Here is a 16,858-nt window from a genome sequence, read left to right as displayed (position 1 = left end):
CGGTAATAGAGATATCTGTATGAAGACTACAATGTCTTAACTTCCTCTATTCCCTACTGCTCATGCTTTACCTTATAACTTGTATTTTCCAGATGATTTTTATTCTCTTATAAGGCAGCCAGCATATTTTTATTACTGTGGTGATGCATTTTCCAAGAAGAAAACTTATAGCTGCACAATGTAATATCTAGCAGTGAAAGGCTCCAATTTTTTGTTGACCTTTCAGACTGTCCAGTCTCTGAGAATACTCCAGACTTCTTGAATAATATAGCCTGAAGCTTGTGCAGTACATAGCCCCATTCCAAAAGCATGTGATAGTACTGTGTGATGATCAACAACTTTCTGATTCATATTGGAAGATAATGGCTCTTGATGGATGGATAGGAGTTTACTGTATCACGAGTATATGAAGTATGATAAGTATATAAGCGGGGTGCACCAGAATCTGGGAGAACAGTTGTTCACCAGGACTCCCCAAGGGACAACAGGGTCTAACAGCCACAAACTTCTGGAAGGCCAATTTAGATAGTACATAAGGAAAAACTTCTTTACAGTGCACGTTTCCACAGTCTGGAACAGACTCCCCTAAGAGGTGGTGTAAGCACCTACTCTGGACTCTTTCAAAAGGTGTTTGGATGCTTTTCTTGCTGGAACCATTTGACCCCAGCACACTTCCTGCCTATGCCAGGGAGGCTGGACTCGCTCTCGCGAGGTCCCTTCCAGCCCCCAATGTCTATGAAATCTATGAAGAATAAAATTAGGTTTGCTTTGATTTTTATATCAGAGAGAATGAACAGCTTAATGCATTACTGTGAAGATTTATGTGGTGTGGTTTTGGGTTCTTCTGTTTACTATATTGACTTGAATTTAGGAAGAGGAAGCCCTACAATTTAGGTATTTAATGGAAAAATCTTATTTTTATTTCAAAGATATCTGAGTGCTAGTCAGAAGCAGCTGACCATCTGGAGAAACTGATTTATCTACGGCTCCTGGCAGATGTTAGTCATGTGATTTTTGGATCTGACTTTTTATCATGGATCCCCAACAATTTGTCCTGCAATGCCAAATGCACATGTTGACACCCAAATTTTTGGGATCCTCAATTTTTTTTGTCAGATCTGTTGTATAACCTCCAAAAATAATAGTCTTAATGTTTACAGTTTAGAGGGACATGTTAGACACTCATGAGCAAGCTTACAGAAACATTGAATTTGTATATTGAATACTGCATATGACATTTAGAATATAGATGAAATGTTGCATGGAATGGATGTCGTTGGAGAAAAGACCTAAAAAACCAGCTTCCCAGTCTCCAGCTTCTATTTTCCTGATATGCCTGCTGTCTCATACATGCCTGGAAATCTGCAGTGCATACAGCTATAGGTTGGGGAACATCCAGATCCACAACTGCTCACACTGTGCACCCTCGAAATGGCATGTATGCAGTTATAGATCAGGCAGCTCTACAACCTCCAGCTGTGCATGCTGTTTAAGAGTCTGTGGCACAAGCAGTTGTGCATTGTGGGGCTCCCTGACTCCCAGCTCCTTGTGCTGTGGACATATCAGTAGAGGTGCACTGAACTATAACTGCATACACGTCGATTATCAGATTGGCACTGATATAAAGAAAATTGAGTGTATTGGAAATTGGTCTTATGTGACCAATAATTTGGGAGATAAATGCCAGCGCATGCATGCAGCTGCAGTGCAGCACATAGGCAGCAAGGAGGGCAGCGTGCAGCTGGTAAGTCTGGTGTGGTGGAAGGGCATGCGGCGGGGGCAGATCAAGGCCTCTGCCTTAAGGAGTGGGGCTGCGGCAAGTGCTGCCCAAATGGGGTGAGGCATGGGATGGAGCTATGTCTTTGTCGGGGTGGGAGCTTCAACTGCTGCACACACTCCGGGAGGGCACAGGGGTAGGTGTGTGCCCCCGGATCCATGTGGGGGGTGGGCAGAGTGGGCTGCTGCTCCAGAGTGGGACCGGGACTGCGCCAGGATCTTCACAGTGAGTGGAGGAGGGGGTATTTGGGCTGGGCTAGGCTTGGCTGTGGCAGCGCTGGGAGGGGAACTACAGGGGGCTACAGTGAAATTTTTAGGGGGCTGCAGCCCACTCCACCTGTGCCCTGTGCAGATCTGGGAGCACAGCAGTGGGAGCTACCCTGCCCTGGCTGGGCAGCATTTTCCCCAGCCCCAATCCCTCCCTCCACTGCAGGGGCCTTGATCTGCGCCCCCACCACACCCCTTCTCTCCCCCTTCCACCACAACTAACTTGCCAGCTGCACGCAGCTATCCACGCTGTATTGGAAATTGGATCGGCATCAGCCAGTATGCCTCCTTTAAAAATTGGCTATCAGTATTGGCCCCCAAAATCTCTATCAGTGCACCCCTACATATCAACCCTGCATTGGGCTGCATGATGTGGCTTTAAATGCTGCCTTCTAGTGGGGAACCTTATGTGGGAACGTTCTGGCTAGGGACAGACATTCAAAAAGTCTGAGCCTGAATTGATTCAATCTTTGCAGGTTAGTCTAGGCTGGCTAGGCTAAACCAGTTTGTAACTGTGTACAGACATCCCTTCTGGACTGAAGAAATGCCAACCTATACCTGCAGTGGCTCAGGCTAGAAGCTGGGGGCAGCCCTTCCTTCCTGTTGATAGTGCTGAGCTGAGGGAGGGGGCGTGGCTAAGCCTTGGCAGGACACTCTGATTAGGGAGGGGTTCCCCCTTCCTTCCTCCTGGATCAGCCAGCAGGGAGCTGATTAATAGAGCACTTTATTTACACAGCAGGGAGTTACACAGGTAGTTGTTAGCATTTATCAGCCCATCAAACAAAACAAAAGCTTCTCATTAATTCAAACTCTTCTTAAACAACCTTTTTTCCTAGGAAGGAGCAGGGGGACATTACCAGCTACCTGTTAATTGGCTCCAAAAAGCCCTAAGGGGACACAGCATGGACCATAGCCAGCATGTGGTCTGCTAGCTAATACTGAGAAGTGTCTATGTAAGGCAGAGGGGAGAGGGGAATCCCTGCTTGAGCTGGGTTGGGGGATGGGGGAAGCCAGGCAGATGCCACTGTACCTGCAGACTCTGCTGGAGCTGCAGCCAGGGAGCAGAGGGGCAGGGCCAGCCCTGCTGGGCTGGAGCAGAGAGCAGAGCTCCACCCAGGGTTGCAAAGCATCTGGGATGCTGGAGGACTCTGATTTAACTTAAACCAGGAAGGAGTCTGGGACAGACATTACATAAACTGGTTCGAGCCAAATCAGTTAAGTCTGATACTACATTCAGCCGGGTTTATCTCAAACTGGTTTCAGCCATTTCAAAACTGGTTTATGGGCACTGAACATCTGTTCTGTTACAGGCTTAAACCAGTTTCTGATCACTTAGACATTACACCCAAACTACTTTGTCTCTAGCCTTAAAGCCACACCATGCAGCCCATTGGCAGTGCCACAGGTTCAGATTTAAAGCAGCATTTGAAGGAGTCTTCTGCAGGCTCCTTCAGATGGTGTAAAATATGTACAAGGTATTACAGTTTAACTTAATTTTATTTGTGCTGGTGGTTTGCTTCCTATTTCAATAGAAGGATCATACTACAAAGTAGAGAATACTTTTTGATGCTCTTTTCAGCTGAAGTAAATATTTCTTGAACATGCAGTGCAAACCTAATGAAGTAACACCTGCACTACTAAAGCCTGTTCCTCATTTCCTTTTTGGTCTCTCATTTCCAAAGAAACAGCAGAAGTAAGAGAGATGAAACTGGTATGTCAAGGGTTGGAGACTGCTTGAAGTGTTGCCAAATGAATATCACTTTGTTCCCTAGCTAGGTTGAATAAAACCACGTGGATCCAGTTTGAAAATGGCAGTGTAGAATTTACCATCTTTAACTTACAAGTTGGTACAAAATATTTTTAGTGTGGTTCTCAGGGATAAAAGGAGACTTTAGGATGAGAATAACTTCTAAAATATTAATGAATTATTAGGAAAGGCTTCATGATAGTGAGAAATTGCAGGTTTTGGAACCCTGCTTCTTGGGGTTTTTTTAAGTTAGCTGGAAATAATGCTAGGAAATGTAAGGAATCACCCTACACTGGCAGGCAGATTGGCTGTCTAATATTTCCCATTTCTGAGCCAAGTCTAATTGAAAACACCTCACATCTTAGATGTGCATCATACCAAGTGGTACTTTTGCATAGTTTGAGGTGGTTTGGTTAAATGTCTGGTTTAAGACTTAACATATTTCTTTGTACTGGTAAAATGTGTTACCACGGTAAGCAGATGACTTAAGTGGCATGTAGTTGTTTCAACACTGTATGAACATTAAGACCGAAGGGTCCAATTCTGATGGGTTTGCATTGCTCTTAATGGACAGCCATACTGACACAGAACTTGTTGCTTCAGAGTAAACATAATTGGTCATGCTGGCAGGATTGAGCCCCATATTACTAAAGAATGATTTAGTGCACGCAAGAGAAACTTGTATAAATTTTCAAACACACAAAATTAAGGATGTGGTAGTGGTGTTTTTTGTTTTTAAACTAGTTGTTAAACTACAGGTTTTTTTGAGGAAGGTGCAGAGCATTTAATTACATATTGCAAACTATTGTGTACTTGCTAGGAGTTGTGGCAGAGATATTCAGAACTGAGCAACCCAAAGTTAAAGGTGGTTTAACACCCATTTGTATGCAAAGGGAGGGTAGAAATGTCTTCATATGCTTTCTGCTGTATATCATACCATCCAGTAAAATGTCTCATTCAAGATGTTTTTTTTCTCCCATTCATTTATATTCCTCCTTTTTAATTGTTATTTTAGGCTGTCTAAATTAATTTCTTTGCAGATCTCTTTGCAAGTAGTATGAAACTTAATGCATGTGCAAGGAGAGGTGCCTGTGACAACAGCAGTTCAGTCCTTTACATGGCTACCTTTTAATTCCTGCCCTTTTGATGATAAGAGCTATGGGGTAGAACTGCTCACCTGTTCTTTATTTCAGAATGTTGGTGAAGGAAACCACATGAGGATAATTTTCTTTTCTTTTATAATGCATTGAAAGGGAGGAAATGGGTTGGCACCTGGAAAAGAACACCTCTCCTATTTCTCTTCTTACCTCAAACTGCAGAGAGGTATTTATTTTTGGTTATTTATAGCACATGATAGTGTGTACCAGGTGCATTGCAGAGCCAGTGACAAGCCAAGCTTTAAACTCTAAATTCTTTCTTTCCTATTGGACAAATAAAAGCTTTACAAGCTCTTTGCCTTTGCTCATGTTTTTAGTAGAAATCCCTCTAATGGTCTAGAATAGGGGTGCTCAATTTTGTGGACCTGTGGGTTTGAGCAGTGTGGGGTTGGTCTATGGGCTGGATTGGACCCTGTGACTTGGGATCAGGCTCCAGGGACCCTGGGAACCTGACCTAGTATGTAGGGCCATGACCAGTAGGACCAGATCTGCCTTGCGGGCTGGGGATTGAGTAAAAGCTTCATATACTGAGTTTAAATACCCTTTTAATTTGAATTTAATATTTTTGCTTGCTATGAGTAACAGTTTGGACCAGGAATTTGTTTTGAATTTATATTTATACTTTACAAATAAGTTACAAATAGAATAGCAATATATTCAGGTTCTATTCAAGGGTGTGAAATGATTTGAACAGTGTATTAATCTCTGACCTGGACTTCAACTCTTCATAGGTTTCCACATCATTTTTTCCCTTGTTTTCCTGTTTCTGCTTTTGTATGGAAAACAATGGTAGCTGATTGCCCTGTGTGGAAGTGGACATCCTTGTAAGTTGCATCCAGGATACCCACTTACACATATAAATAAATATAACTAATGTATATATCAAGAAGAGCTACAATCTCATTGTGATGAAGTTCTACATAACCAGCAAGATTATTTAAGAGTAAAAACATCTAGTCATGTCATGTCACCCTACTCTAAAATATCTGGGGAGAAGTGAAGGGCATCATATTTGGGCTATCTTTTATTGATCAAGAAGGGGAAAGATCATGATTAGTTTAATCCTAGAAGATCAATTTCCACTATCTCCTCACTTCTCAAGTATTTTGAGATACTGATGTGTTTAGAGTTATAATTCTAAAAATTAAAATGTTTGCTAGATTAAGCAATTTGTGTTGCATTAATTGAAGCTGTATGAGAACTTCAGTAATTTTCTTCTGCTAATCATCTCCATTTTTAAAAAACGTGAATTCCTCATATTTTGAGCACTTTTTAAATATAAGATTTCATTTTTAACAGTTCTTTCCATTTTACAAATATTCTAAGAAACACTATTGAGGAGAAAATGGACACTCTCAAAACTCTGGTCCTTTTGGCCTCAAATAGCAATTGTAAAATAGCATAGGGCAGCACCCAGCAATTTGGCACCCACTGCTGCTGCTTCTCCTTGCCCCCACCTCTCCTCTTGCCCTTATGTATTACTACAAGGTTTTTAAGTATGTGATCATATATATCCTTTCCCCCATGTTCTTACTCTATTGATAATTGGCATATTTAACAATTTCAAATGTAACCTAAAGAGGTGGATTGCCAAGGTGACAAATACGGACAGAAATCTAAAACAGAAGTATCTTCTGGCTGAGCCTAAGGAAATGCTTGCACCCAGCTTGATCCAGCAGAGGAGAATAAATGCCTCCTTTCTCTGAAAAAACTCAGGATTATAAATAATTCATAAGTGGGTGTATGCAAGCCTTTTAGACTGGACCAACTCCTTTCTAGGTTGAGACTGGTGGAATACATTTGGTAAGGAACAAAAATGGGAGATGCAACTAGAATTTTAGAACCCTGAACTATAACCATACTTTCACAGGATGAAGTGTGGGAACCAGAGCCTTAGGAGGCTGTCTGATAAGAGAATACAGCTATACCGCCTCCCTACTGCTCCCCTCCCCTCCATCCTCCCTTCCCCAGTTCTCCTGTATCTAGAGGAGGACAGATGTGGCAAAATTCATTCTGGAGACTGGTCAGGGTGGAAACTGAAAAGCTTTCCTAAGAGGAAGATGTATAAGATTTTGTAGAATCCAGGAATTCATGGGTGGCTCAAACAGGCTTCTTGCCCTTAACATATTTTGTCCACTCACTGCATCTTGTCTAAAATCAAGATTGTAAACTGTGTATGACAGAAGTCATACCCTTCTGTGAAGCATTTATTTTGGGATTTTTTTCTGTCCCATGTAAGTAAGCCTTTCAGCTGGATAAATGATCCTGGCTACTTAGAGGGAAGAAAGAAAACATCCCACCTGTAATAGCCTTTTTTGGATTCATCACAAGCAGGGGATGATGCTGATAGCTACTTGCATAGTATGCTAGTAATGCTTATACTTTAAACGTATCTTGGAAAGTCTTATTACTTTTGTTGAATAGTAGCTCTGTGCATGTGTTGAACTTGTACACCATCAGTATACCCTGTTCTTAGTAATACAAATATTTTTTATTTTGTGTTTGTCTTTTTTTCTCTCTCATAAATTGAGAGTACTTCTTAAGGAAGATATTTCTGACCTATAAAAACAGAACAAAAGCACAGTTGTGCAACCAACTGACCCAGAAAACATAAGTTCCCATGGTGGGTGTGTGGGTGAGCATGAGAGACTGAAACATTAGACAAATTGCAAGTTCCCATTGGGTGTGGCTGTGAGACAGCATGTGACAGAACTTGTTCGCTGTTGCTTTTCCCCAGAGGACATGAAAATCTATTTCCTGCTGTATTTAATAAAAATAGCTTATTTTTACAAAACTGTTTTCCCAAAGCATCCATGTGTGCTGAAGGATTTCATACTTATGTTAAAATCATACTGCTATTGAAGTTTCCAAGGCCACCTTCAGCACTTCTGCCTCGGGTAGGGGCAAATCCCAAAGTGCTTGTCATTCTTATGTAGTTTATTTTTTCACCTTGGTGAACATTTTGGGTTGATCACTATGGATATATGGGTCACTACCAAGTTGATTATACTGTGAGTACTGATCCCTATAATTTCCCTTCCTGCCTTTTATGTAGGTGGATGTATTCAATCACTAAATATTTTCCTCTGTTGCCTTGAGCATTGGAAACCATGTTGCTGGTCGTTAGGTTTTTTTTAATGAGAAATATTCAGCACCTTTGCGTTATTGCTTTGACTATCCTAGTGGGCTTCAGTCTAGCATCATCCTTATAGGCTCGGCAGTGCTACACTGGCTAGTACTACAGAAGAAAGAAACTTGGGGGTCATTATTGACCACAAGATGAACATGAGCCTGCACTGCGATGCTGTGGCTAGTAAAGCGACCAAAACGCTGGCTTGCATCCATAGATGTTTCTCAAGCAAATCCCGGGATGTCATTCTCCCCTTGTACTTGGCCTTGGTGAGGCTGCAGCTAGAGTACTGCGTCCAGTTTTGGGCTCCACAATTCAGAGAAGAGCCACGCGCATGATCAGAGGTCAGGAAAACAGACCTTACGATGACAGGCTGAGAGCCATGGGGCTCTTTAGCCCGGAAAAGCGCAGGCTCAGAGGTGATCTGACGGCCACCTATAAGTTTTTATCAGGGGTGACCACCAGTTTCTGGGGGAACGTTTGTTCACCAGAGTGCCCCAAGGGATGACGAGGTCGAACGGTTATAAGCTCCTGCAAGACCGTTTCAGGCTGGACTTAAGGAAGAATTTCTTTACTGTCCGAGCCCCCAAGGTCTGGAACAGCCTGCCATCAGAGGTGGGTCAAGCACCTACATTGAACACCTTCAAGAGCAAATTGGATGCTTATCTTGCTGGGATCCTATGACCCCAGCTGACTTCCTGCCCTTTGGGTGGGAGGCTGGACTCGATCTTCCGAGGTCCCTTCCAGCCCTAATGTCTATGAAATCTAGGTTGTGGGCATATATTTTATGTCCTATATTTTCATTTTCTATTGGATTTTAGTTGAAATATATTGATAAGGAATTTGTTTGGGCTAGCTATGTCCTTTTAATTAAATCTTCATCTTGCCAAATATTTGAGGAAAATATGAGACTTTCAGGATTGGCACGTTTCTTTTGCAACTGGAACTGGGAGAAGGAACTTTATTTTTGTCATTGAATTGAATTGCACGTGCTGTATAAGTACTGCTATAATATCCTATGTATGAATGAATCCATACTCCTCCTACAATGCAGTTTGTTTATAACTCCCCTAGTTCATTGGGCACTTTGCCATTTTGGTGAAAGCCATTAGTCGATTGTATCTCAGGTTGTCCTATTTTTTTTTTTTTCTCTTCAGAATTCAGTAAGCCATGTCATCTTAATAGTTGGGTCAGAACACCAGTGGCAGTACTAGATTTTTCAGCATCTTTGAAAATTCAGGATGTTCTTTATTTATTTCCCTAATTTATCAAATTTGTGAACATTTTGACCTGAGTTTATACTTGCTAAGCCAGACCTCAATGCAGACTTGCTGACACTTGGAATCTGACAGTTATGACTTTTGCTTTCACTTCTCAGCAAAAATAATCTAATGTCCCTGAGATAACAGATAATGTTATAGTTTTTATTTTAAATTTCTAGCGACCAGCTGTGGTTATGTATACCATAGGTCAGGGGTGGGCAAAATATGGCCTGCAGATCGGATCCAGCCCACCAGGCCATTTCGTGCAGGCTATCCAGTTTGCCAGGGTCCCTTAAAATTCAGAAAATTAATTTTTATCTGCCCTGGCTGTCTGTCAAAGAGGACAAGGTGTCAGTGGCAGCAGGACCCAGGATAAGCCTGTGGCAGAACCTAGGGGCGGAAGGACCCAGCAACTGCAGCAGCAGGGCCCACCTGGCCCTACGCCCAGCCCTCAGTCAGAAGCCTGTCCCTAGCAGAGACTTTTGGCCTGGCAATCCTGGGGCTGTTCTCCCACCTCCCTCTGTCTGGGAGTGAAACTCCAGTAAGAACACAAGCAGGAAGGGAAGAACCCCCAGCCAATCGCCTCAGACCTTGGGTCTGGGGCTGGCCCCAGCCAGACTAGCTTCTGCTGAGTCCTGTGGTCCTGGTGATTTACAGCCAGGAACCATGTGGTGCTAGAGTGGCTGGTGGGCAGGTGGGAGTGGTGGGGAGAAGTGGCAGCAGCGGGTGGGAAAGCAGGGAAATGGCGGCAGCAGGTGGCAGGGTAGTGGGAGTACAGGGCCCACACTGGTGCCAAGCCTGGCAGGGGCAGCATGCAGTGGCAGGAGCGTGGGGCCCAGGTTGGCAGGGGCTCTATGGAGCTGGGCAGGGCTGTGTCAGCAGGAGAGGGGGGGAGCTGACTCAGCTCCATAAAGCCTCTGCCAGCCCGTGCCCCATGCTTCTACTACCTCCCCTCCCCTCACCTGCCATCACTGCCACCACCATTTTCAGGCCAGCTTCTGATGCATTATGCATTCTGTGCCATGCAGCCGGGAAGCATGTGATACCAGAGCAGTGGGCAGGGGGAGAGGGGTGGGGAAGTGGTGGTGAGAGGGAAGGTAGGAAAAGGGCAGTGGTGGCAGGTGGAGGGGAGAAGTGGCGGCAGGTGGAGGGGAGAAGTGGCAGCAGGTGGGAGCACAGGGCTCATGCCACTGCTCTGGGGCCAAGGGCAGCAGGAGTGCTGAACCCAGGCTGGCAGGGGCTCTACCTGCTGCGGGCCCTGAGTCCCCCGAGGTCTTACGGCCTGGTGCTGTTGGTGGCAGGGGCTGTGGGTGCCTATACCTGCCCCCATGCACAGCCCTCCACAAACCCCATACCCCCCTACACCCCACACTTCCACACAAACACCTACATGCTCCCCCACACCTATCCACCCTCATAACCCCCACCCATACATACCCACTCACAGCCCCCCAAGAGCTATACCCCCCCATACTCCCCCAACAATATATATACAAGAGTAAGACTTCATTTTAAGCTATTATACAATCACCTCTCTGTACGCTATGCAAACGCAAGTAAATCAGGAAAAAAATACTTTTTTGAAATCAAATTAATGAATGCTGTAGTAGATGTTTTATTTTTAAACTCTAACTTGGTATTTTTCTGGTTCTAGAGCACTTCTGAGGGCAAGAAAAGGTACATTTAGTGGCAAAGGTCAGGGGGTAGGGGGTGAGACTGAAAAATGAAATTAACCCTATTAAGAAACACAACCTTGTAGCCACCAACTTTTTCTGACTATCCCAACTTTTAAAAAGTTTGAAAGCTCTATAGTTCTTACAGAAGAAATTATTTTCAATAAGGAAATGGTTAACCATCTACCATTTGCAGTGAACTTACAACTTGCAGTTACAGGCTTCATATAAAATATTTTAACTGAGTACAAATTCTTATAAGCAGCTATCAAAAATCCCCAAAATCAAGGGGGGGAAATAAGTCAATCCTAAATACTGTGTCTTGGGATGTGTGCAAACATATTTTGGAGGTCTTTGTAGCAAAAGGTGTTATGTTTTCTCACACTTCTCCTTGTTTCACAGAAAGCAGGAAAAAATAGCGTATTTCTCTAATTACCGTGCTCATTTCATTACATAAAAAGTAACCAGAAGTCTAAGCATAAATTCTCCAACTACCATGGGTATAAAAGTTTATAGATCTCTCTTAAAACTAAGTATCCCCATTTATGTATGCACACACTTTTAGCTAAGAGATTTTCTTGCAAAGCTTAATATAAGAGAATTAAGTACAGTTTCTAGTTGGCAGTCAGCACAGTTAGCAATGAGCTTTGGAATTTTTCTTTGACAAAAAAGATTTTCCTTGTCAGGATGACTGCCCTCTGGAGTGAGAAAAATAGAAATAGTTGGTACATGAGCTGATCTAATTCATAAAATGATGTAACTGGGCAAAAATGTAAGTTTGATTTAAACAGAGTATTAAGTAGTCATTGCTAGAAGTTGATGCTATAGTTATCGTTTTGTGTATGAAATGCTTTGACAAGCAGAAGTGGAATAGCAGCAAAGGATATATATTTTTTAATCAAATTGGAAAATGTTTTGTATTCAAGTCACTAAAGTCATGCATATGTAGTTTTTAAATAACTTCTTAGATTAGGAAAATAACTGATTCATCGAATGGTCTGCAACCCTGTTTTGGAAATGTGGTCTCTTTTAAATTAGTGGAAATCAGTACCTCTCTCCCCCTTTAAATAATAATAGATGTTTGTTTTGCATTCTTAGCTTGAATGTAGTAGATTTGGAAACAACATGCACTGGAAAGACTAATTATTGTACTCCAGTCATTTCTTTCTCTCTTTTTTTTTTTTAATTGGGCAATAACAGTATGCTCTTGCTGGGGGGCGGGGAGCTAACAATATACTGGAGTGTCACTTGGGAATTAAGAGAAGTGATTCTTTCACTCTATTCAGCACTGGTGAGGCCTCATCTGAAGTACTTTTTCCAGTTTTAGGCCCTACACATCAAGAAGGATATGGACAGATTGTAAGAAGTCTAGTACAGAGGGGCCAAAATTATTGGGGCCTGGGAAGCATGACTTAAGGCAGGGGTGCTCAACTTATCCAGCTCCACAGGTGGAGGGTGAGGGTCTCTAGGCTGGTCTGTGGGTCAGATTGGAACCACTCACTAAAACCAGTGCACAGGGCCAGTCTGGTGGGGCACCGTATACTGCGCGAACCCTGTGCTGTGTGCAGCTCACACTCCCGGTCCAGCCCTATATGTAGCATGTATTGGCTTTACTCTGAGGCTTGTGCTACATGCAGTGCATGGGCTGGACATGGCACCATGGACACTGTATGCAGCACAGAGGGTTTAAGATGCACATTGCATGTGGCAGTGTGCTAGGCTGTCCTTGCATACTTGCTCTGGGGCTGGTCCAGATGGGGCCTCAGGCCATCGATGTGCTCTGGAGCCAGCATGCAGGGCTGATTCAGCAGGGCACTGGGTGCAGCATGTGCCTTGTGTCAGACCCAGCCCTGTATCCTATCATGCAGAACAAGCCCTGCCTGCAGCAGAACCAGTGTATGCTACACATGGTGAGCAGTTCCAAACCAGTTGTGCATGTTGTATGTGGCATGGGGCCAGCGTGAGGCATGTGCTACCTGCAGCACCCAACTGAATTGGCCTTCAGCACTGGCTCTGCTGTGGCTGAAACCATACCAGTCCCCCCAGAGCAGCCCGTACCCCAAACCAAACTCCCTGTGCTGTGTGTAGCACTTGCTGAACTGGGTCCAGCCCACACACCAGACTGGATCAGGCCACATGCAGTGTGTGAGGTCAGTCTGAGACTCATAGTACAGATCATGAGGTTCCATGGCTGGATCCAACCTGAGGGCCCCATTTGACACCCTTGATTTCTAAGCACTTGGAGGAGAAAAACGTGATTTGGAACAGTCGGAATGGATTCACCAGGAGCAAGTCATGTCTGACCACCCTGACTGCCTTCCCTGACAAAATGACTGGCTCTGGATGCAGGGACACTGGTGTATGTGATGTACCTTGATTTTTAGGAAGGCTTTTTATATGGTCACCCACAGCATCCTTGCAGGCAAGCTAAGAAAGTATGGGCTGGAAGATGGATAGAAAACTGTCTGGAGTATTGGGCTCAGAGTAGCAATCAATGGCTTGATGTCTAGTTGGCAGCCAGTATCAAGTGGAGTGCCCTAGGGGTTGGTCCTGAAGCAGATTTTGTTCAATGTCTTCTTCAGCAACTTGGAGGATGGCACAGAGTGTACCCTCAGCAAGTTTGCAGATGACAGCCAGCTGGGGGGACTAGTAAATAGGCTGGAGGGTAGGGCTAGGATTCAGAGTGACCTAGACAAATTGGAGGCCAAAAGAAATCTCATGAGGTTCAACAAGGACAAATGCGAAGTCCTGCACTTGAGGTGGAACAACCCAATGCACCAGTACAGGCTGGAGGCTGACTGGTTGGACAACAGCTCTGCAGATAAAGACCTAAGGGTTACAGTGGACAATAAGCTGAATATGAGCCAGCAGTGTGTCCTTGTTGCCAAGAAGGCTAATGGCATCCTGGACTGCATTAGTAGGTGTGTTGCCAGTAGGTCAAGGGAAGTGATTATTTCCCCCCCTATTAAGCACTGGTGAGGCCACATGTGGAGTACCGTTTTCAGTGTTGGGCCTTCTGCTGCAGAAAGGATGTGGACAAATTGGAGAGATTCAGTCCAGTGGAGGTGAACAAAAATGGTGAGGGGGCTGGAGCGCATGACTTAGGAGGAAAGACTAGAGGAACTGGGCTTATTTAGTCTAGAGAAGTGGAGACTGAAGGGGGGATTAAATAGCAGCCTTCTATGCTTTCTATGATTGTATGGCTTACGAGGAAAGGCTGAAAGAGATGTTGTTACTTAGTTTGGAGAAGAGAAGCCTGAGGGGTGATTTTGATCCTCGAATACCAACAATCCTCAAATGCCTAAAAGGTGATTTAGAGAGATTCTGTAGATGGGCTTTTCTTTGTGGCTGTAGGGGATGGGATGAGGAGCAGTATCATCAAATTGCAGTACAGGAAAATTAGTCTGGGGATTAGGAGGAACTTTCTGACTCTGAGGGTTGTCAAACATCAGAACAGGCTACCTAGGAAAATGGTGGAATCTCCATTTTTGGAAGTATTTCAAGGCCAGGTTGGACAGGCGCTTGGCTGAGATGGTTTAATCCAGGCCAAACCTGTCTTGTAAGGTCCGTTCCAGCCCTACATTCCTATAATCATATGTGTTTACTTTTAAATTGGACATCCATGCATGCATGGCAGGATGTGCGATTTTTGGGATGGGAGATTAGATCCCAATTATGCCTTACTTGCTGGTGCAAGGGTTGAAGGAATCATGAGTCTAGGCTGTCCTTGCACCAGCAAGATGGAACCAAGATGCCATTTTGGTTATTAGCTGGCGCTGGCAACCAAATTGGCCCTTGGCTACAACTGACAATCAGTCAACTGTGAAAACCCTATCTGCTGGAGCCTAACCTGACCCCAGCATCCCTGTGTGCTACTCAGCTGGGTGGCACACATGGTTTTACAGCTTCTGGGGCCCAGAAAGGTATAAAACCATGTATGTTGCCCAGATGGGTGACGCACCGAGTTTTATAGCTCCCTGTGAACTGAGAGCTGTATAAACCCCATATGCCACCAAAGTGGCTGGCACACAACGTTTTTATTCATCCCCAGGTTTGGGGGTCTTGAGTCTGACTGGGGACCCAGGGATTGAGACACCACCCATGCCAGGACCTCTAAAACCACATATGCTGCCCAACTAGGTGGCACACAGGGTTTTCACAAGTCCTGGAGCATAGGTAGCCATCTGTTTTATTGGTGATACAAACAAGCCACAAAGTTATACCACACTATATGTGGAAACTTTTTAAAGAGCAAACTTGACTCCATGTCAGTGTTGTAGAATAACTATATGTGGAATAACTTGTTGGGCCATTTACTTTCTTATTATGCCTTAAATTGAGTTACATGTATGGCCAAGTTACTCTTTAAGGTGAGATTAAATGTAATATGTGTCAGGTACCTACAACTGTTACTATTCTAGGCTAACTATTCATTTCCTAAGGGTTGTTAACCCTTACTCTGTCTCTCCCTACTCTTATCTACCCTAGTGGTTCTGTTCGGACTCGCTGCCTTTTCAGTATTAATAATTAGAGCAGATTTTGAGAGGGAGAGAGTGTCTATTGCAGAAAAGTGAACACTTGAAATGTTTTTACTAGGGTTTTTTGTTGTATAATAGAGTTTTTGTTGATTCAAAACAAATGTCCTACTATGGCTACAGCAAAGTAAAACTCCTTTTTCAACTTGTTTTAGTGACTGGATAATTTGCCACTATTCATTTTGATGCAGTACTTTAGCATAATTTATGAATGATGAGATTTTATTTTAGAATGTGTTTACATTTCATCACCTCTGTGCCTTTTATTCTAGGGCTATTTAGTATCTCACAAAACATTTGGGGACAGAAATTAATGCTACATGAGATTTATATGAAAGGAATTGGCTAAGCTTTAAATTTTGCGTAGAAAGAAACAGTTCTTGACTTCCATTCAGAGAATGATCTAGCTGCAGTGCCACCTTGTGGCTTTTTCACATCTGAAAAGAGAGGATCAGATTTTGTCCTCCCTGCACCCAGCCCCCTTTCAACCTTTACATCCTTTCTTCTTTGACAAAGAATTATGTCATGAAAAAGTTAAAAATGGCTAACTGAAATTTAGCAAACATTGTATTAACTAGTGTTGCTAGCTAGAATACATGCTTTACTTTTAAAACAAGGAACTATTTGGGGTTTGTTTTCTTTTGGGTAAGAGGGAGGAAGCAGATGCTTTTTAAATTTTTCAGATACTTTTCAGTTGTCTTCTGAAACTGAGTAAAACATGGACCAGTACAAAGAGTCTGCAGAAAGATTGCTGGATAATATAAACTGTGAGTTTATGAGAAACAAAGGTGAAGTGTCATTGTTGCCCTTGATTATATTCATGAATTGAACCTGAAATCCTAATATTCAGCTTTTGTAGGCACTAAAAAAACCTTTTTTTTTCCTTCTTTTTCTCCTGAACCCAATAATAGGGAATGTGTTAGTGTAGGGAAATTCAGTTGATCTGTTCTGGGGCAAGTTTTGTTGTCGCTCTGTGAGTGTTGGGTGTGTGTGGCTGCTTGCTAAATCTGGTTAGAAATGAGTTTTTAGTGCTTTCCAGATCTCCTCTCTGGAATTGGGATCTTTAGTAAATGGTGGATTTATTACTTGTATTGCCATTACTTCTGGAAACAGTAGTTGTGCACCATGACCCCATTTTGGAATGTGCTGTAAAAGTACAGGAAAAAATGTGACCTCCTGCCCTTGATTGGAAGTATAAAACAAGACAGCAGATTGAGACTGACACTAGAGAGCACAAGGAAGCAACAAGACAGTACTGGTCAGTAGAATAAGCAGTAGGCACAGTATATCATCAGTCAAAGTATTCTCAAG

Source organism: Gavialis gangeticus, unplaced genomic scaffold (assembly GCF_001723915.1).
Source record: "Gavialis gangeticus isolate Ggan-Ray unplaced genomic scaffold, GavGan_comp1, whole genome shotgun sequence".
Taxonomy (NCBI): domain Eukaryota; kingdom Metazoa; phylum Chordata; order Crocodylia; family Gavialidae; genus Gavialis; species Gavialis gangeticus.
This window is presented reverse-complemented; position numbering follows the sequence as displayed.